This window comes from Vicia villosa, unplaced genomic scaffold (assembly GCF_029867415.1).
Source record: "Vicia villosa cultivar HV-30 ecotype Madison, WI unplaced genomic scaffold, Vvil1.0 ctg.000441F_1_1, whole genome shotgun sequence".
In the NCBI taxonomy this organism is placed as follows: Eukaryota; Viridiplantae; Streptophyta; class Magnoliopsida; order Fabales; family Fabaceae; genus Vicia; species Vicia villosa.
Genome location: NW_026705209.1, coordinates 739,360 through 760,859, shown reverse-complemented (window position 1 = coordinate 760,859; position 21,500 = coordinate 739,360). Strand labels below are relative to the sequence as shown.

Sequence of the window (21,500 nt, the reverse complement as noted above, 5' to 3'; positions counted from 1 at the left end):
ATGTTTGAACTTTGAACTAATAGTGTTTTGAACTATCTATAAGACTGGACCTTCTCAGACTACTTTTTGTTGTGATATATAGACAACAAAGCTATGGGAACTAATATTGTTTCTGCCATGGGAGTTTGTTTGGGCAGCCAAATCAAAGTTGAAGGCACAACTAATTATGGTATTCATATTCTTAAAGATTAAGACCATCTTCTTAATTACCTTGGTCAATCTTACATATGTTTAGTGTAGTACTTAGAGGAAATGTTACGTGCTCGGAAAATGGATGAATTGAAATGGGTTTTTGAGGATGACCTTGAAATTAATAAGGTTTGGGTTGATGAAAGTGGTGATGGAAAAAAGACTAGTAAACGTAGTGAGGTCCAGGTTGTGAGGTTTCTTGTTGATAGGTTTGTTTGTGTTTGGTTTTTGATTTTCTGTGAATCGGTTTGATTGAATTATTTATTTTTTTGCAAGTTATGGAAGTTTTTTTGTTGTTGTAGGTTGTGTGATAGGGAAATTGGAGCTAAGGATTGGAAATTCTCGAGATTGATGAAGTTGTCGGGTTTTCCTTTCACCGAGGGTTCAGTTGTTGATGATTCTTGAAATGCTTGGTGTTAGAGCTTGTTGGAAGCAAGCTCTATCTGTGGTTCAATGGGTGTACGACTGTAAGGATCACAAAAAGTTTCAAAGCAGGTATTATTCGTGATCCGCAATTAACAACAATGTTTGGTGCTAATTTCACATGTCTTAATGATTCACATTTTTTTTTGTTGTTTTACATGCTTAGTGTTTTGCATATTCGGTTCTCTCTTACGATGAAATTAATAATGATTTTGTAGGTTTGTGTACACGCAACTTCTTGCAGTTCTTGGGAAGGCAAAAAGGCCAAAGTAAGCCCTTCAAATTTTCAATTCGATGCGTGTAAGAATCAAGTGCTTAGTTTATTTTTTCCACGTGAGGACTCGTCTTTAATTGTTGTTGTACGTCATTGAATTGATTTTCTCTCAACTTGTTCAGGGAAACATTCATGTATATCCTGATATGGCTGCATATCACAGCATTGTTGTTACACTTGGTCAAGCTGGTCTTCTGGAAGAGTTGCTGGATATTGTGAAATACATGAGGCAGAAACCCGGAACATTTAAATATATGTACCGCAAGAACTGGGATGCAAGTCTTGAACCTGATTTGGTTATATATAATTCTGTAAGAAAGCAACTAACTATATTTCATATAACTTTCTTATGAAGGCTAATTTGCAGATTGACTCAATCTTCAGGTTTCTTCTATTGCTGTTAGGTACTTAATGCTTGTGTTCCATCAAAACAATGGAAAGTCATGTCATGGTTTTTTCAGCAACTGTGGGAAACTGGTCTGAAACATAATGGAGCTACTTACGGACTTGCGATAGAGGTAGTTACAGGATCACAACATCTGACAGCCAGTAACCTATCTTGAAAAAAATAGATACTAAATAACTTGGCTCTTCTTAATTTTCACTACAAGGCTACACAAATAATCAAATTGGTAACTGCTATTCTGAGTTGATAGTTATTATGCTATCATCTTTGTTTATGCCGCTAACAAAAATTAAAGACAGTACAATATAAGCTGTATTGGGAGAACTATTCTTGAAAGATCTATTTGGTTGATTTATTATGGCATTACTTTTTTTGAAAACATGATCCAGTCTTACAGGCGATGCTTGTTATAAGGTACTGTTGCAATCGGGCAACTATGACCTTGTCCATGAGTTATTTCGAAAGATGACGAGGAGTGGGGAAGTTCTAGAAGCCCTTACATATAAAGGTAGTGTTTTACTTCTTTCATATTATTTGCAACTGTTATTGTGATAGCCGGATATATACTTCCTCTCTTAGTGTTGGTGAGAACTTTTTGGAAGGAAGGTAAAGTTGATGAAGCTGAGAAAGTTGTCAGGGACATGGAAAGACGAGGCATTATGGGAACAGCTAGTGTATATTATGAGCTAGCATGTTGCCTTTGCAACTGTGGTAGATGGCATGGCAAGATGCTATTCCAGAGGTGCTTTTAGTTTTTCAATTAAACTCCAAAATTTGTCATTCATATATTAACAAAACCCTGATTAAAGTTTTTTTCTCCTTGAAATATGGCTTGTAGGTTGAGAAAATAAGAAGACTTCCTCATGCTTAACCCGTGGAGGTTACCTTCACCGGCATGATTAAGTCATCAATGGATGGTGGGCACATTGATGATTGTGTATCTATATTTGAATTTATGAAAGATCATTGTGCTCCTAATGTAGGGACCGTAAATACCATGCTGAAAGTTTACAGCCAGAACGACATGTTTTCTAAAGCTAAAGTTTTATTTGAGGAAGTTAAGGTTGCAAACTCAGATTTACGACCCGATGCATACACATATAACTTAATGTTGGAAGCATCTGCTCGTGTGCACCAGTGGGAATACTTTGACCATGTGTACAAAGAAATGATTCTCTCGAGTTATCATTTGGATCAAAATAAACACTTGGCATTACTTCTTAAAGCTTCAAGAGCTGGCAAGGTAGAGAGAATATACTCTTTTTACACGTTTTCTGTTTCTTTTCTAAGCTATAATTTTATTAGTTAATGGAAAAGTAAGAGGGATTTGTTTTATGTCACATCAATCAGTGTTATCCATTTCTATTTTAGGCTGATGTCAATTATCTAGGCCAACTTTCACATCCTCATCTAGTGAAACTGATTGGATACTGCCTTGAAGATAAAAAAAAAATCTTCTGGTCTACGAATTTATGCCTCGTGGTAGCTTGGAAAATCACTTCTGGGAATACTATGATCTTCTTAAATGTGACACTGTATGTTGATAATGTCTAGCCAACTGTTATAATGTATAATATTTTGTTAGGAAGTTTTCAGTGTCTTTTGTTATTATAATATTGATAACTTAAACATTCTATTGTATGCTGGTGGGAAGGGCATTGAGGCAAATGAGTAGGTTACAACCTCTTCTTAATATTAAGTTATCATAAGTTGTAGTTAGTAAATATGTTACTATATCAAAATCACAGTTTTCTGAGTTTCTCTAGCCATGTAGAATTCATCTTGTGTTAAATATGTGGAGTGATATAGTTCCTTATAGTGCTGGAAACTACTTAAAGGTTTTTGGTACTTTCTAAATTATTGATTATATGGAATAGTTATCTAGTTTCATGTTTGGTGTCTTTCACTCTACAATCTTACAAGCGTACGAATTCCATTAATGATTTCTTCTATATAATCACCATAATGTGGATCTCATTGTTTTTTTCTTTATTTTTCACATAATTTCAGGCCAATGACATCTTCTTCAGACTCATGAATGAAGTATTACAATGAGGCGATGAAACTCACTTATGAAGTGAATATTTTAGGCCAATTGCAATCCCTTTTGTCAAAGGTCCCTGTAAAGTGAGTATTCATTTAGTGTTTTACATAAATAATGGCTACTATTATTTGTTGCTTAATTCTTGCTTCTACAACTTAGTTGTTCCACTACTATTATAATTAATGAGTTATTAAGGTAATTTACTTTAACTCCTCATTTTTTTCTACAATATGTTCTGAGTTATAGTTGATGGAAACAGGGGCATTGGGCTAGCAGATATGGCAGACAGAAACTAATATATTATTTGAGAAGCTATATATTTGATGAAGATTCATAGGTAAAGTCTTATATATGATTGGGGCCATATGTAAAGAAATTGTGTAGAAGCACTAGTTAGGATAATGGATTAAGGGTACTGACCATATTTGATGGTGTTATTTGGTAATTGTTGTTTAGAGTCCTATTTTTCTGTCAATATCAACTTTTTGTATGGTTCTTTAATTGGTATATAGATATATGTAACATATTTCATATTCTTTATATTTTATGATTTTAAATGTTTCTCCTTATTATAAGATGATGGTGACTCAATTGTGGAGGACTCGAACATAGGTATTATGTTGCTTGCTTCAAGTTTGTGTATTTTAAAGTTTTTTTGGACTTTTTCTTTATCAATTGTATATTGTATTGTTTCCAATGATTCAAATAGCTGAATATAATTGAACAAAAGTTATATATATATATATATATATATATATATATATATATATATATATATATATATATTGCCAATGAATACTTATGAATTGTCTCTAGAATTGCTTAGAATTTAAGCTCTACTAATTTACAATGAATTTTAAGGAGTGTTTGTCCACATAATCACAAAAAAAAAAAAAAAACTCAACTAGCCTAAATTAGCTTGAGATTTACTGTGATATTATTGAGGCAATATTGAAGTTGTTTAATTAAGAAGCATAACATTTGCTACAATTTAGCTGTGGTTTAGCTAGAGATTTTGAAATATTAGTTTGAATTTTGCTAGGAAACTTTTCCTAGAAGATTAGCCACTCAATCCATGCTAGGGCATATATCGTAGTTAATCCATAATTAATGCCAGGCTAATTTTGTTTGATAGAGATTAGCTTCAAATTAGCTTCGGTTTTCGCCGTAGCTAATAGTAAATTTTCTTGTAGTGATTATTGTAATTATAGCACCAATCAAAATAGTGGTTTTTACGACTGTTTTTATTATTTTCTCCTGCTTTATAATAACATAACAAACATTTGGGTAACTTTAATTTATGAAAATATTAATATGTGAGTTTTATAATTTATTTGTATATCAATGACTTTTATCTAAATTTCTACGAGGGTTATGAAGTAGGAGTATGCCTAAGTAATGTTACCAACAACTGTGAAAGAAGTTGGTCCAAACTTTATGGGTCTTTGTTATGTTTTCTTTTTAAAAAAATTGTTATTTTTGTTTTTTTTATTAAGACCTCCTAACCATATTTATATATAATTGAAACTTCTCTCTTTAGGCAATTTCCAATGAATGTTGATTAAGAATACAGTTTCTCCACTATTTTAAGGATATATAACATATTTATTTGTAAGGTTCCATGTGTCCCATCCAAACCCAAATGAATATCTCTCTCTTCGACTGGCAACAAAATAATGAAACAACGCAATAACTTATAAATAGAAACACACACAGAATGACCAAATGGAGTCCTCAAATCACCTTTTTTTCGAGTGCGAAGTCTCTAAGATAGTGTGGGAGTGGATCTATGCTTGGATTGGTGACAAAGCCCATATTTCTTTGGACGACTTTAAAGACTTCCAAGAAGTTCATAACAAGGTCAAAAGTGCTAATGAAAGAACAAAAATTCAATTCATCTGGTTATCTTTAGTTTGGAGTTTATGGCGTATGCGTAATTCTATGATCTTCGAGCAAGTTCATTTTAGTTTTGAGGTTGTAGTATACAATGTAATGTTTTTCTCTTGGAGTTGGTTGGGTAGAATAAGGGGATCTTTTTGCTTGTCCAGTTTTTATGAGTGGTACAAATATCCTATGGATTGTTTCCACAAGTTGTAATTCGGTGTAAGGGTTGCACCCCTAGTGCGATTTCCTCTTAATCTTATTTGCTTTTAAAAAAAAAAGAAACACACACAGAATGTTTGTATCTACCAGCGACACTGGTTTAAACTCAACATATTAATTGGTATATATTTTGTTTTCAATTTTTTTCAAGTAGTAATTACAGTTGAAAAGAAAAGTATATCTTAATTACTGATGAAATTCATATGATGATAATTCAATTTTTGAATTAGTACTAGTGTATTTGGTGTTTGTATATCGTGAAATTTGGGTGGTCTAGTTGTAACTGAGTTGGACATTACTCGTAATGAATATGATGCTTATTATACCACTTAATTTGGGTATTTATGCCTTGGTCTCATATCATAAGAGGCAATGGAGTATATAAGAGCAGCACAACAAAACGAGGTAGTTTTGCAAACTATGATATTGAAAAAAAAAGGACATAAATTGCCAAATAAAGTTTTATAATCTAGGTTTATTTTTATTGTTTTATGTGTTTTATTTTGTTTTATTTTGTTTTTTTGTTTTGTTTGTAATAAAGTAAATGCTTTTTAAGTTGTTGTGTTTTATTACATATCGATTTATAATTCTAGTATATGAGTTATATATTACATATAATTTAATTTTATAAATATTTTATGAGATTAGATGAATCATCAAGATGAGAAAATCATTTAGTTGAAGATTGATCACATAATAATTTTTGACATTTATCAAAATTTTATTTACACTTTAATATATTTCAGAGTATTTAAAATATTAAATATTTTATTTGTGATTATCTATATTGTTCATGAATTGACAAAAAAAAATTCTTCTAAGTTTGTTATTTATCCTATTATATTTTCTTTTATATCAAGTTTTAAATCATTCACTTTATAATATTTTTGGTATATTCATTTTACTAAAAATTTTAAATTTTAAATTTTAATAATAACTTCACTATACCAAAATTGTCTTTTAGCAGCACCCCTACGAAAGCGCTTTTAGGAAAAAGCGCTGTTATAGGCTTCGCTAAAAACAAAATTAAAAAACACGCTAAAAAAGCGCTCTTATAGGGGGGGGGGGATACGAAAGCGCTTTCTAAAAGCGCTGGTATAAGGGGGGTTACCAAAGCGCTTTTCAGAAGCGCTCTTATAGGGGGGTTATGAAAGCGCTTTCAGAAGCGCTGCTATAGAGGGTGGGCTACAAGAGCACTTTTGCCCCAAAAAGCGTTGGTAAAGGCCTTGCTACGAAGGCGCTTTTCAGAAGCGCTGTCATAGCCTTTTTAAAATTAAAATTTTTAAAAACAAAATTATTCTAACGCGCGTTTCATCATTTCAGACTCCCTAATTCCTAATTCCTCTTTCATTCTCTGCCCAGAAAACCCAGAAAACTCAAACTTTCTACTAATATTTCATTCACGAATTCACGATTTCAAGATCATTCTAGAAAACTCAACCACGAATTCAAAGAAGAATCCGATTTCATTCACGAAGCTGAAGCCACCGTTTTCTTCCTGCACTCCCCTCGCCGTTTCAAACCGCAGAAAAGCGCCGCCGTCTTCTTTCACGGTACCTGCCTTATTTTTATCACATTGTTTTGTAGTTTATCAGATATAATTTAAATAGAAGCTTTTGATTGTGTTAGGATTTTGTATTGTAGTGAGTTTGGTTGTGTTAGGATTTTGTATTGTTGTATTGTAGTGAGTTTGGTTGTGTTAGGGTCCAGAGAGGTAATAATCATTAGCAGAAGATGAATGAGGAGGATGAACAATCTCTTCCTTGCATTCCATTTTCAATGATGATATTGATGATGATGTAGTAGGAGAAAGTGATGAATCCATAATGAACAATCTCTTCCACTAGATATTCAGATTCCTTCTCCCATGTTTGTGAAACTTTTCTGCAAATAAAAATTGCATACATAAATTTTCTAATTGGTGATAATAATAGTCTCTTCATGATGTGTGGCTGATATGATGATGATAATAATGAGGAACAATAATTGATAGGGTCCAATAATTGATAGTAACATGAACTTCAGAATTTCATGTAAAAGGAATGTAAATGACCTTAACTGTCAAAAGGCAAACAAGGAACTATTATTTGTAGCATAATTATGTCTTGGACTTTATGATTTTAATCATATTATTATTCTACTGGAGGTCTATTGATTTGTTTTGGTATATTTTTATTTAATTTTACAGTTACTTTGAAGGCTCTGGTTTCTACTTGTACAAAACGCCGATTCAAACCTACCCATCTCCCACATCAAGTCCAACTCAGGTTACTAGTCCTTTCTTCTTGCTTATAGTTTGTTGTTTTCTGCTTATAGTTTATTGTTTATGGTTCTATTTAATTTCAATTTAGTGTCTCTCAACCAGTTTTTTGGTTTGTGGACTTATATTACCTTGAAATAAGGTAATGTCTTCTTTAAGCAATCGGGGGTAGGCTGAAATAAGGTACTGTCTTCTTTTAGAGACTCAAACAATCGAGACAACTGTAACTTCCTATCTTTAGCTAACTACCAACTTAACCAATATGAAAGCTATAGGATCTCATTAGGTATTGCTTAAGTGTTTCTTATTCATAGCAGTTACATTATATTTCAAGACTTGAGTGGTTTGACAAGATTTATTTCTATTATTCACACTTTATAGGATTTCATTAGGTATTCTGATCAAGACATAATGATGATAGCTATTTCTTATCTTGACAGAATTCCTTAGTACCTGATAGAGAAATCAAGAAGCAAAAGCATTTGTTTAGCTTAATTAAGACATGGATAAAACATGGATGAATTCAAACCGATTGTCGAAAGAGTACGAGAAAGGGGTATGGGAATTCGTTAAGTTTGCGGTTGCGCACTCCAAAGACCCGATTCGAATGCCGTGTCCTTGCTTGGGTTGCTGTTATGGGGGTAAGGTTGACGGGAATAAGTTGGCATCGCATTTACTACGGTTTGGAATTGATAGAAGTTATACACCGTTTATTAATTATTTTTTACATTCTAATTTTAGACTGCTCCTACAAAACCCGCAATTAAGAGTAAAGGGATTTTACAGGAGGAGGAGTCTGTTGCATCACTAAAAGAGGTACATTTAAAGTATTAATATATAACCTGAATCTAAAACTGCATGATTTTATATTTTACCTAACTTATATGATTTTTAGGCATCTGCTCGGGAGTCACAACAAGTGACGCAGCCAGTTCGTAGCGTACCACCCACTGGTCCTCCGAAGCCAGCGGCAAAAAAAGGCGGTGCTTTTGTGCCTCGATACCGGACGACGCTCGGAACAATTGTTGATATGTTCGATATGAAGGATGGAGCTCTCCGTAATATTCACTCATCCGATATATTCTTTAATTAGTCGAACAATTAATTTACACATTTCAATGAAAATAATCTAATGTTTATTATGTGTGGTTATTTAAGGTTGTTGTATGACAGAGTGTTGCGGGAGACTGAATTGTCAAACAGATTCTGTTTCGTGTCTTCCGCCCATTGCAGCGGAATGACAATTGCTTCGGAACCGGAATCAGTTAGACAGCGCTTAGTCGATAGATTCATGTCCACCGGCAATACAGAAAGTCTGCATCTTCGGGCGTATAATATCCGACCAGTAGGGTTAGTTTCTCATTTTTGGTTCATCTAATCTCTGTTTCTTTTGTGTATAGCAAAATTTTCATATAACCTATTGTTTTAATTTATAGAGCACACTGGTTGTTGCTTGCCATCAACCCTATAAGGGAAGTGGTGTATTATCTGAATTCGGTAAATGGTGACTGGACCAATTATCCGGCTATGAAGGAAATCGTTGATTTGTAAGTGAGATCGTTCTAAATATTCGTTTATATTTATATATTTAAGTATTTGTGAGATTGATCTAAACATATGCTTTTATAAATTTGTTAGATCAATACAAGTGTTCCGAAGTCAACGGGACGCACAGGTATCCCGGACTAAATCAAACAACATTACTTGGATCAAAGTGCAGGTACATTATTTTTCACCATTTTGCTTATAATATTCATGCTACTTGATAAAACAAGACAACTATAAAATCTTATTTTTTTTTCTATTTAGTGTCCGCAACAGCGAAACAGTTCAGATTGCGGATACTTTGTGTTGAGGTTTATGAAAGAAATCCTTCAGGCGAATCAATTAGAGATTCCGCTCACGGTATGAATTTATAACTTAAGATAATTTCATATAATTTATTACATTTAACTAAATCATTCATTTTATGTTTTTGTTTGGTAGTACTTGGACGAATTCCGTGCTGCTTCGTACCCGAGACTTAAGTTGGAAGAAATCAAAGAGGATTTGTGTCAATTTTATATTCAGCAACTTTTCATGTAGGATTTGTGTCAATTTGAAGTATAATATTGTTGATGTTACGGATTTAGTTTGTAATTAATGATGTATATATATAATTTTGGATATTATAAGGGTATTATATTAGTATATATATTGTCCTACCTATGGTTGAAAATATATCGTCGAAAATATATTACCAGTCGAAAATATTACAGGTTGAAAACATATTACAGGTCGAAAATATTACAGGTCGACTGGGAGGCTTAAATTACAGGCTGCACATTAAAATACCTCATTTAACAACGACAACGCTTTTATAAAGTGCTCTTAAAGGTCCACCTACGAAAGTGCTTTTTAGTAAAAGCGCTGCCAAAGAATAAAAAAAAAGCATAAAAAAAAACGCAACCTACGAAAGCGCTTTTAGAAAAGCGCTCTTATAAGGGTGGCTACCAGAGCGCTTTTTCCAGAAAAAGCGCTCTCAAAGGGGGGGATACCAGAGCGCTTTTCTGGAAAAAGCGCTCTTATAGGGGGGGCTACCAGAGCGTTTTTTCCAGAAAAGCGCTCTTATGGGGGGTCTACCAGAGCGCTTTTTCCAGAAAAGCGCTCTTATAGGGGGGGTCTACCAGAGCGCTTTCAGAAGCGCTTTTGTTACCTACGCCAGCGCTGGCTTTCACAGCGCTTTTAAGCGCTTTTAAAGCCCAAAATAAGTGCTTTTAAAGCCCACGCGTGTTGTAGTGCTTACTTTATGTATTTTTATTTTGTTAGATGATTCATCGCGATTTAAAAATTGTTATGAGCATATAGTTTCATTAGTGTCGGAGATTAATAATCTTAATAAAGTGTACTCAATTTATTAACATTATGGTAAATTATAACGTTTTAGTCTCTCAATATTAAAAAATTAATTACCAAAAGAATATTTATGAATCATTTATATTTAAAAATTATATCACTTATATAAGATCATAAATATTTATTAATAAAACTCCTTCCCTCCCCTCCTGAACCAAATATATTTTTAATTAAAATCTCACCGATCATCTCCACTCTCTTATTTTGAATCAAACACTTATCTGATTAAAAAAAATTCCTCACCTCCTCTCCCGTCCCCTTTCCTCCATTAAAATCCCTCTCATCTCCTCCCCTCGTTTGGACCAAACAGATCTTTAGGCTTCTAACCTTTGATTTAGAGTTTTACACAAGTTTTAAGCTAACTATTTGAACGACGAGCTTTGCCTAGGCTTCAACCATTTAATGAGTTTTTTAAAATTAACCGATTAACTACATTTTTATGAAATCTCATAATAAATTGTGGCATGTTTAGATTAGCGGTGAAAAAATACTGGACATGTGTTTGGACCAAAAGCTACATTTTTTAACTTCTTTATTTCATGGTGCGACATTTCCCAAACGTGCGATTGGCTTTGTAAAGGCGTATACAAACATGCCCTTGGTTGTACACTATTTGTATGGTTTATAATTTTGCTTTTAAAGTTATAAGTTGAATAGAATTTTTTTAATTTAAGATTACTGAATTGGTACTTAGAATTTTTTATGATTTTATTGTTTTGCATAATCGTCAAGGAAACATGAGTCATTTTATTGATATCGAAGTTCTAAAATTGTCGGAAGCACAAGTACGACAACATGATGAATTTGAGATTTCGTCATTGCAAAGAAAAAAACACATCTAGCAAACGAAGTGTAGATATTTATATTTCTATGAGTTCTTTGCATAAAAATTAAATACAAACTAATCATGATGAAAATGAGATATAAAATGCAGAGATCAGTTAGCTTCGTACTGCGAGGAAAACTCCATTTGTTATACAAAAATTGAACAATTTTGTTCGCTCCGGTTGAACAGGTGGCCAGCAACGATAAGCTTGATCTTTGGTGATGGTTGAAAAAGGGGGGTTGTACCTACAGGACACTCTGATGCCAAAGTAAGTGAAGGAACAACGAAGGTACAACCGAAAGTATGAGATATTAGGTGGAAAAAATGAGTTACATTGCCCTCCAGGATAAAGGGGTATTTATAAATGTTTTCATGGGGTAGATTGGATCTCCTATCCCTATTGGGGTAAGGAGTGGATTGGGCCAATTGAAACAATTGGACAAGTCCATAACATATTTGTTGGCCATATTTTGTTTAGTGGTTGATTCGTTATTTTTCTTCACAAACAATATGAACAATGTATGATTTTTATTTTTTTGTCAAATATAAAACCTTCCAAATATCATTTACTCTAGTTTGTTCCTGTTTCAAATGAAATAAAAAACTTCACATTTTTCTCTTTTGTTTTTTTAGGAAAATTTTTTATTTTCCCTACGATATAACTATAACAAAATCTTAATGACTACTTGTTTGGATATTTTGTTATCTACCACTTGTCAAAATCTAGAACTTGACAAATATGCAGGACTTCTGAAATATAATATAACTAAAGCATAAACTTTAAAATACAAAAAACTATTGGTCACAAACTGTTGGCGATAATAGAGAACCTCATCATCAACGTTGGTGTTCTATGAATGTCTCTATTTGTCTATTAATATATAATGATAAATGTAAAACCAAATCATCTTCTCCCTTTACAAGTTTTTGTACTTGAGGGACCTTGTATTAGTATATTTGTAAAGGGACTATGAAGGGCGATGAAGATGTATGGGATATGGTATCTCTTCAATAGCATCTTTCTAGTCGTCCATTTTCTAGGTCGAGTGCATATTTATTATATGTGTTGCCTTCTTATGGACTAAGTCATCTAATGTGGGAAAAAGGTCAAATGGTGTGTCTCTATTTCGTAATGGTACGGCAGAAGCCATGTGGGATTGAACCATGCTTTACAAAATAATAGTAGATTAACTATTCATACACTCATCCTCTCGATGATGGTTGATATTTCCAATTGGCTTAGAGTCCAAACACAATGCATTATAAGTATTCAAACTTTGAAGTTGAGAAGAATAATCTCATACTCACACAAAAACTACATACATAGAGTTTTTCATCTCTTGTAGGAGCTAGCTATCAACCTTACAACATACTCTAAGGCTATGTTTGGGAGTTTGGAGGGGAGAGGCGGGAAAAGCTTCCGAAAACAAATATTTAAAAGAATATATGAGACAAAAATTTTGTTTGACAAGCAGAATATTGAGGGCGGACAAGCAGGCCCTATACTTCTAAGGGCTAAAAATGCAAAAAATTATGCAATTGTTTGCATCCGAAAAAAAGGGTGGGGCGAACACATTAGAAATCACAGACCTAAACCCTTGACCCACCTCACATTAAAGTGCAGACAAAACGGAAGGCCTAACTAATTTGACCTATTTTACCACCCCTAATCATTAGGGAGTTACATATTGTATTTTTAGAAAGTATAATTAAATAAAAACTAATAAAAAATTAAAGTCTACCAAATAATTTTTTTCACATTTATTTTATAAATTAATTAAATTATAATTTAATATCAATCTAATATTCTAACTAATAAAAGGTCATGCTATGGAAATCACTGGTAACCCTTATTTAATTCATGTTTAAATGCATCTAGTTACAAGGTCAAATTTGTCTAAACACGCTACAACAAAATTAATTAGCTAGACCCATAATGATTATTGATTTTCACCATTTCTTTCAGATTTTACGGGTCTCAATGTATTGTTTACACCAAAGGTCCTATTGAAATTTGAATAATCATTTTTTTCCTTTGCCACTCTACTTTCTTGGACTCAGACTCTCCATTGCTACCACTCACCTCTTTCACTCTCCATTCCCGCACAACCGCAATGCTTCTCCCTCTAAATCTCCATTGATTCACTATTGCAGGAATTTAATTTGATGTATACAAATATGTATCAATAGTAATATTTGAAAAGAATATGTGAATTATAATATTATGTTGAGATGATGAACCATTGTATTAAATTAATACGATGATGTAAATCGAATATGAACTCAATGAGAATAAAAATATGAGTATATTTATTTATCTTTTATTTGATGAAAAGTTGTCACTGGAAAGTTATTCAAACAGACATGAATAATACATATTTTTATAATATTTTCTTTTCATCATTGATAATATTGTCATTTGAAAATCATTCAAACAGACGTGCATAATAAATTCACAAGAGAATTTATTTATGTCTTCATTGAGATAATATTCTCGTTGGAAGTGATGTCGCTTATATGTCTAAGCAGACCTGTATAAACTTAATTTCAGAGACTAAGTTTATTGTTCTATACTTGAGTATATGAGATTGATTGACTTAGAGACGTCTTAGTCAATATTTTTTTGGAAGAAAATCTGTGACTTCCTCATTTGTGTTTAAAGTAGCTACTGAATATTGAGGTAATATCCTCTATTTATATGAAGTCAGATCAAAGTGATCCTAGTCGGTCCTTTGACAAATCCCTAGGACGAAATAAATTTGTGGCACATCGAGGAGAATTGGACTTAAGCCAATTGAAATTAACAAGTGATTGGAACCCAACCTTTATGATTGGAGATCCCATGAAAAAAGTTCATATGGGTAAGAACAAGTCACTTGTTAGTTCTGCTAGCAAAAAATATTATTAGATTAATTTTTGTTTAAGTCTTTTTCTTATGGTGTAAATGAGAAAGTGCTAGACACTGCGTTATTGAGAGGATAAGCTTATGTAGCTTCTAATGAATTTCATATCCCTTATGGGTGGTGTATGATTTGCAGCTTACACTTGATGAAATCACCTATATGAGTGTTGAGTGGGGCCGCTTATATGAGATCTTGGCAAAATCTCTAGAGCACTCATGAAAATAACCAGGCACGCGCATGGCCTACTAGCGCACCACAGCGTCAACAACAAGAATTGTGGGGGTGTGATGTGAGTGGTAGACCTATAACATACACTAAGTGATGTTGGTTCATATAGCTTGCTACACCAATCTCACTGTATGTTAAGTACTATCATTCTAGGACTAGTTCATATAGCTTACTACACTAGTTTGATGCATCACATTCATGATGTGAATCCAGAAAATTTTATTTTTTCTTCTTTTAAACTTTTGAAATATGTGGGGGATTTTTGTAAATTTTAATTATATTTCAAAAGTTTTAAATAAGTTTATTTTTAATTTTTAAATGACAAATATTTTTTAAAGAAAAATATTATTATTAATTTATTTATGATTTATAACCATATTTAATTTGGTTAATGATTATTTTATTCTAATAATAATTTGACTTAGTCAAAGTAATTAAACATTTTTTTCTCTCTTTGCTTATTTAAACGCCTATCCTTCTTTTGGACAGAAGATACAAAATAGAAACAAATAACATAAATTGCAGAGATTTCTTTTCTTCTGGTCACATCTTTCAGCCATCTAAAAGATGATTTCTTGTTGTTCTGTTGCCTCAGAATCTTATTAAGAATCTGAGAAGAACCTGTTGAATCTTGGGGGATTTGCGCTTATGAGGCGGATAAATCCTTAAGGACAGTGTATTTACACGCCTCAGGTTTATGTAATGGCTTATTATTTTGCAGGTCAAAGATTAGCGATTAAAAGAAAATGGAATCAACTGCCTAGATGATCATATTCTACAACAAATTATAGGCTAATATGTTTATTGGGTTGTATGTATAAAGTGGTAACAAGTTGTTGGAGGGACGATTACAGAGGATTTTACATTTGTTAATTTCTCCGTGTCAAAGTGCCATTGTTCTGGGAAGGAAAATACTAGAGGGGGTGTTGGTGGCTACGGAAGTAGTCGATTATGCAAAGAAAGAGCTTTTGACAAAGTCAATTGAAATTTTTTAAGGTAGATTTTTAGGAGGATGGGTTTTGGGGAGATGTGGAGGAAGTGGATGGAGATGTTGGTGTTTAATAGTAATATGTCGATTCTTGTGAATGGGAGTCCCACCAAGGAGTATGGGGTTGGAAAAGGGTTGAGACAAGGAGATCCTCTTTCGCCTTTTCTTTTTGTGTTGGTGGCGGAAGGGCTTTCAAGGTTGGTTAAACAATCTATTGCGGTTGGAGAATTTGAGAATTTCTCTATCCATGGTACTTGTAAAGTGGACATTCTTCAATTTGCGGATGACACTTTGTTGGTTGGGAGAGGTACTTGGAAACACGTGTGGGCGGTTAAAACGGTGTTAAGGGCTTTTGAATTAGTATCGGGTTCGGGAATCAATTATCACAAAAGTAAGTTGATCGGTATTAATATTAAAAATGCTATTTTGGAGGTATTGCTAATAGGCTTCCAACCAAAGATCTTTTGGTCCATAGAGGTATTCTGATGTCTTTAGATATTTTAAAGTGTTCTTTTTGTGATTTTGACCCGGAAAATCGGGATCATTCTTTTTTTTTGCTTGTCATATAGTAAAGAATATATGGACGGATATAGTGTTTTGTATAGGAAAAGTGGGGATAGAGAAAGATGAGTGTTTATCAATTTTTATGGATTTGTATTTATTTTGTAAATCTAAAAAGGTAGATGTGAAGAAATTAGATTTGGTTTGGTTAGCTACGACTTGGTTCATTTGATTGGTTAGGAGTGGTGTATGCTTTAGAGAGGAATGGTGGAATTTGAATCATGTGGTTTGGAATATAAAAATCTTGGTGTGGAGGTGGACTTTTTGTGGAGACATTACACATTCCAATTAATCTTTTTACGAATTTAGCAAAGAGCCTTTGTTTTATTTGTTGTAATTATAATTGGTGGGTAATTTCTTTTGTCGAGCTTTCTAGTTTTCATGTTGTAAACAGGCCGGAGAACTCTTAGTTCTCCTTTATATATAATCACTTGTTTAAAAAAAAGGAAGATCAAAGATAGATTATAAGTTATTTCATCTTGGAAATGTTTTTGCTCATTTACAGTATTCTCGTTGTTTGCAGTTCTATTGGATTTGATTATAAGCTGTCACAATTTATTTCTATTTGAATTTGTAATTTTAGGATACATTAGTTAAGTGACATTGTTTTGGTGTTTTTATGTATTTCGTTAGTTTAAGAGACATTAGTTTTTCCGTATAAATAAAAGTTTCTTTTTTAATTATAGTTGGTGTGATGAGAAATAAATATATTGGCAAATTATTATTATTTAAAAAAGGAATTATTTTTTTTTACAACAACAAACTTAATGACTTTCATTCCTTAAAAAAGGAATTATTACTATTATTATTTGTTATTAAAAAAAATATTTCCAAAACTATACCAACGTGAAAAAGGAATCTTATATATAAAAGTTGTTAAGTCATTTAACTAATTTAACTAACCTTTGGTGCAAAAGTTAAAGGTAATTTTGTAATTTTGTGTGTATGTGTGTGTGCGTGTGTGTGTGTGTGTTTGTTTTTAATCCCTCAAAATATTTTCTTGAAATAATGGTCTTCCAAAAATTGACATTCCAAATGAGGTATGTGAGGAATGTGTGCAGGCGAAGCAGCACAAGAATAGCTTCAGCAAGGATGCAAGAAGTAAGTCGAAGCCTATTCCCGAATTCATATACTCTGATGTATGTGGTCCTATCCAGGTGGATTCGAATGGAGGTAACAAATACTTTGTTACATTCATAGATGATTTCAATCGAAAATTATGGACTTATCTGATCAAGAAGAAAAGTGAAGTGATCGAGGAATTTGTCAAGTTTAAATCGATGGTCGAAAGATAAAATGGTCGAAAGCTCAAAGTTTTGAGAATTATCATGAATATGGTGAGAAGTATGTCGAAAGGCAAGAATATACCTAAGGAGTTTTAGGGTGAAACTGTGTCGACCGCAACATATATTCTGAACAGATGTCCGACGAAGAAGCTAGAAGGAGTTACTCTAGAAGAATGTCGGTCTGGTGTGAAGCCTAGCTTGAGTCATCTGAAGGTATTTGGATCTATATAACATAGACACGTGCCAGATCAGTTGAGAAGAAAACTTGATGACAAGTCGAGTCAGATGATCCTAATAGGATATCATTTGCCTGGAGGTTAAAAGTTGTTCGACCCAGTGAATAAGAAAGTCGTGATCAGCAGAGACATGATCATAGATGAACTTAAAGAATGGGATAGAAAAATGTCAAGAAATAATCAGTGGGAATCTTACTAGAAGAACCAGAAACTCAAGTCGAAAGAGAAGTTCGACAAGAGGAGGTTAGAGATCAACCATATACAAGCAGACCTTAGAGAACTAGACACATGCCTGCAAGGTTGCAAGAATGTGTGATTACATCAGAGTATGTAGTCAATGACGAAGGTGAGTTGGTACATTACGCTTTCTACGCAGATGTCGAACCCGTTAATGCAACTGAGGCATTGAAGAATTCGAAGTGGGTGAAAGCTATGAATGAGGAAGTGAAATCAATCGAAGACAACAATACTTTGTCACTTGTCGAATTGCCTCAAGCAAAAAAGGCAATTGATGTGAAGTGGGTATACAAGGTGAAGTGTAATCCCAAAGGAGAAGTGACTCGACACAAGGCAAGGCTTGTGGCAAAAGTATTTCTTTTGAAAGAAGGAATTGACTTTGATGAAGTTTATGCACTTGTTTCTAGGATCGAAATAATCAGGTTGGTTGTTGGTCTAGCAGAAATAAACAGTTGGCACATATGTCAGATGGACGTGAAGTGTGCATTCCTAAATGGACCCTTAGACGAAGAAGTCTATGTTGCACAACCAGTTGGGTTTGTGAAACATGGCGAAGAGAGAAAGGTGTACAGGCTGCATAAAGCCCTGTATGAACTGAAGCAAGCTCCAAGAGCTTGGAATAAGAAGATCGACGGTTTCCTAAGGGAGAAGGAATTTGTGAAGTGCACAAATGAACATGGAGTATATGTAAGACGAAACAATAGTGAATTCCTTATACTATGTCTCTATATCGATGACTTGCTGATAACAAGTAGCTGCAAGAAAGAGATCAAAGACTTCAAAGGAGATCTTAGCAAGGAGTTCGAAATGTCTGATCTGGGAGGCATTTCATATTTTCTTGGCATCGAATTCTACAAGAGTATTAGAGGTTTGATGATGCACCAGCGAAGATATGCAAGTGAAATTCTCAAGATATTTGAGATGGAAGAATGCAGTTCAACTTTGACACCTACTGAAACAAGATTGCAACTGTCGAAGAACCCAAATGAAGATGATGCTGACCCATCCCAATATAGAAGACTTATTGGATCATTGAGATACCTTTTTCAAGTAGTAATTACAGTTGAAAAGAAAATTATATCTTAATTATTGATGAAATTCATATGATGATAATTCAATTTTTGAATTAGTACTAGTGTATTTGGTGTTTGTATATCGTGAAATTTGGGTGGTCTAAGTTGTAACTGAGTTGGACATTACTCGTAATGAATATGATGCTTATTATACCACTTAATTTGGGTATTTATGCCTTGGTCTCATATCATAAGAGGCAATGGAGTATATAAGAGCAGCACAACAAATCGAGGTAGTTTTGCAAACTATGCTATTGAAAAAAAAAAGGACATAAATTGCCAAATAAAGTTTTATAGTCTAGGTTTATTTTTATTGTTTTATGTGTTTTTTTTGTTTTTTTTTTGTTGTTTTGTTTTGTTTGTAATAAAGTAAATGCTTTTTAAGTTGTTGTGTTGTATTACATATCGATTTATAATTCTAGTATATGAGTTATATATTACATATAATTTAATTTTATAAATATTTTATGAGATTAGATGAATCATCAAGATGAGAAAAATCATTTATTTGAAGATTGATCACATAATAATTTTTTGACATTTATCAAAATTTTATTTACACTTTAATATATTTCAGAGTATTTTAAAATATTAAATATTTTATTTGTGATTGTCTATATTGTTTATGAATTGACAAAAAAAATTTCTTCTAAGTTTGTTATTTATCCTATTATATTTTCTTTTATATCAAGTTTTAAATCATTCACTTTATAATATTTTTAGTATATTCATTTTACTAAAATTTTTAAATTTAAAATTTTCATAATAACTTACTTTATGTATTTTTGTTTTGTTAGATGATTCATCGCGATTTAAAAATTATTTATGATCATATTGTTTCATTAGTGTCGGAGATTAATAATCTTAATAAAGTGTACTCAATTTATTAACATTATGGTAAATTATAACGTTTTAGTCTCTCAATATTAAAAAATTAAATACCAAAAGAATATTTATGAATCTTTTATATTTAAAAATTATATCACTTATATAAGATCATAAATATTTATTAATAAAACTCCTTCCCTCCCCTGCTGAACCAAACATAATTTTAATTAAAATCTCTCCGATCACTCCACTCTCTTATTTTGAATCAAACACTTATCTGATTAAAAAAAACCCCTCACCTCCTCTCCCGTCCCCTTTCCTCCATTAAAATCCCTCTCATCTCCTCCCCTCGTTTGAACCAAACAGATCTTTAGGCTTCTAACCTTTGATTTAGAGTTTTACACAAGTTTTAAGCTAACTATTTGAACGACGAGCTTTGCCTAGGCTTCAACCATTTAATGAGTTTTTTAAAATTAACCGATTAACTACATTTTTATAAAATCTCTTAATAAATTGTGGCATATTTAGATTAGCGGTGAAAAAATACTAGACATGTGTTTGGACCAAAAGCTACATTTTGTAACTTCTTTATTTCATGGTGCGACATTTCCCAAACGTGCGATTGGCTTTGTAAATGCGTATACAAACATGCCCTTGGTTGTACACTATTTTTATGGTTTATAATTTTGCTTTTAAAGTTATAAGTTGAATTGAATTTTTTTAATTTAAAATTACTGAATTGGTACTTAGAATTTTTAATGATTTTATTACTTTGCATAATCGTCAAGGAAACATGAGTCATTTTATTGATATCGAAGTTCTAAAATTGTCGGAAGCAAAAGTACGACAACATGATGAATTTGAGATTTCGTCATTGCAAAGAAAAAAACACATCTAGCAAACGAAGTGTAGAAATTTATATTTCTATGAGTTCTTTGCATAAAAATTAAATACAAACTAATCATGATGAAAATGAGATATAAAATGCAGAGATCAGTTAGCTTCGTACTGCGAGGAAAACTCCATTTGTTATACAAAAATTGAACAATTTTGTTCGCTCCGGTTGAACAGGTGGCCAGCAACGATAAGCTTGATCTTTGGTGATGGTTGAAAAAAGGGGGTTGTACCTACAGGACACTCTAATGCCAAAGTAAGTGAAGGAACAACGAAGGTACAACCGAAAGTATGAGATATTAGGTGGAAAAAATGAATTACATTGTTGTAGCAACCTGCCCTAAAATTAACCTTTTAGAGTCGCCACCTATTCTGAAGGGCGAATAGGAAACCCTACGCAGTTAAGAGATCGGGGTAAGATTATTATAATCAGGTCGAGGGAAGGTGTTAGGCACCCTCAACCCTTTCCTAAGGTTTGCATTCAAGGTTTGTAACGTTGTGAGGTTTATGGCTAAAATAACTAAGGCTAATAGCTAAAGAAGTGAAAAGGGCAAAGATGAGATTTATGGGGAAGGGGACTCGTCTTGGTTATCCAACTGCCTACGTATCTCCTTATGAAGAATCAGAGTTAACATAGTTCGGGCACAGGGTTGTACGCCTTAGAATTGATTATGGAGGTGTTTGAAGGCTTTTTGAATGGCCTATCGTAGTTTTGAAATGCAAATGTTCGCAAGGTATTTTGAATTACCTTGTCGAATTGCCTCAAGCAAAAAAGGCAATTGATGTGAAGTGGGTATACAAGGTGAAGTGTAATCCCAAAGGAGAAGTGACTCGACACAAGGCAAG

General features: G+C 32.9%; 1 pseudogene; it reads left to right on the top strand.

Moving 5' to 3' along the window:
* Positions 1–182: 182 nt before the first annotated feature.
* On the top strand, positions 183–2,848 carry LOC131628283 (pentatricopeptide repeat-containing protein At5g67570, chloroplastic-like; annotated as a pseudogene).
* The last annotated feature ends 18,652 nt before the right edge of the window (positions 2,849–21,500 follow it).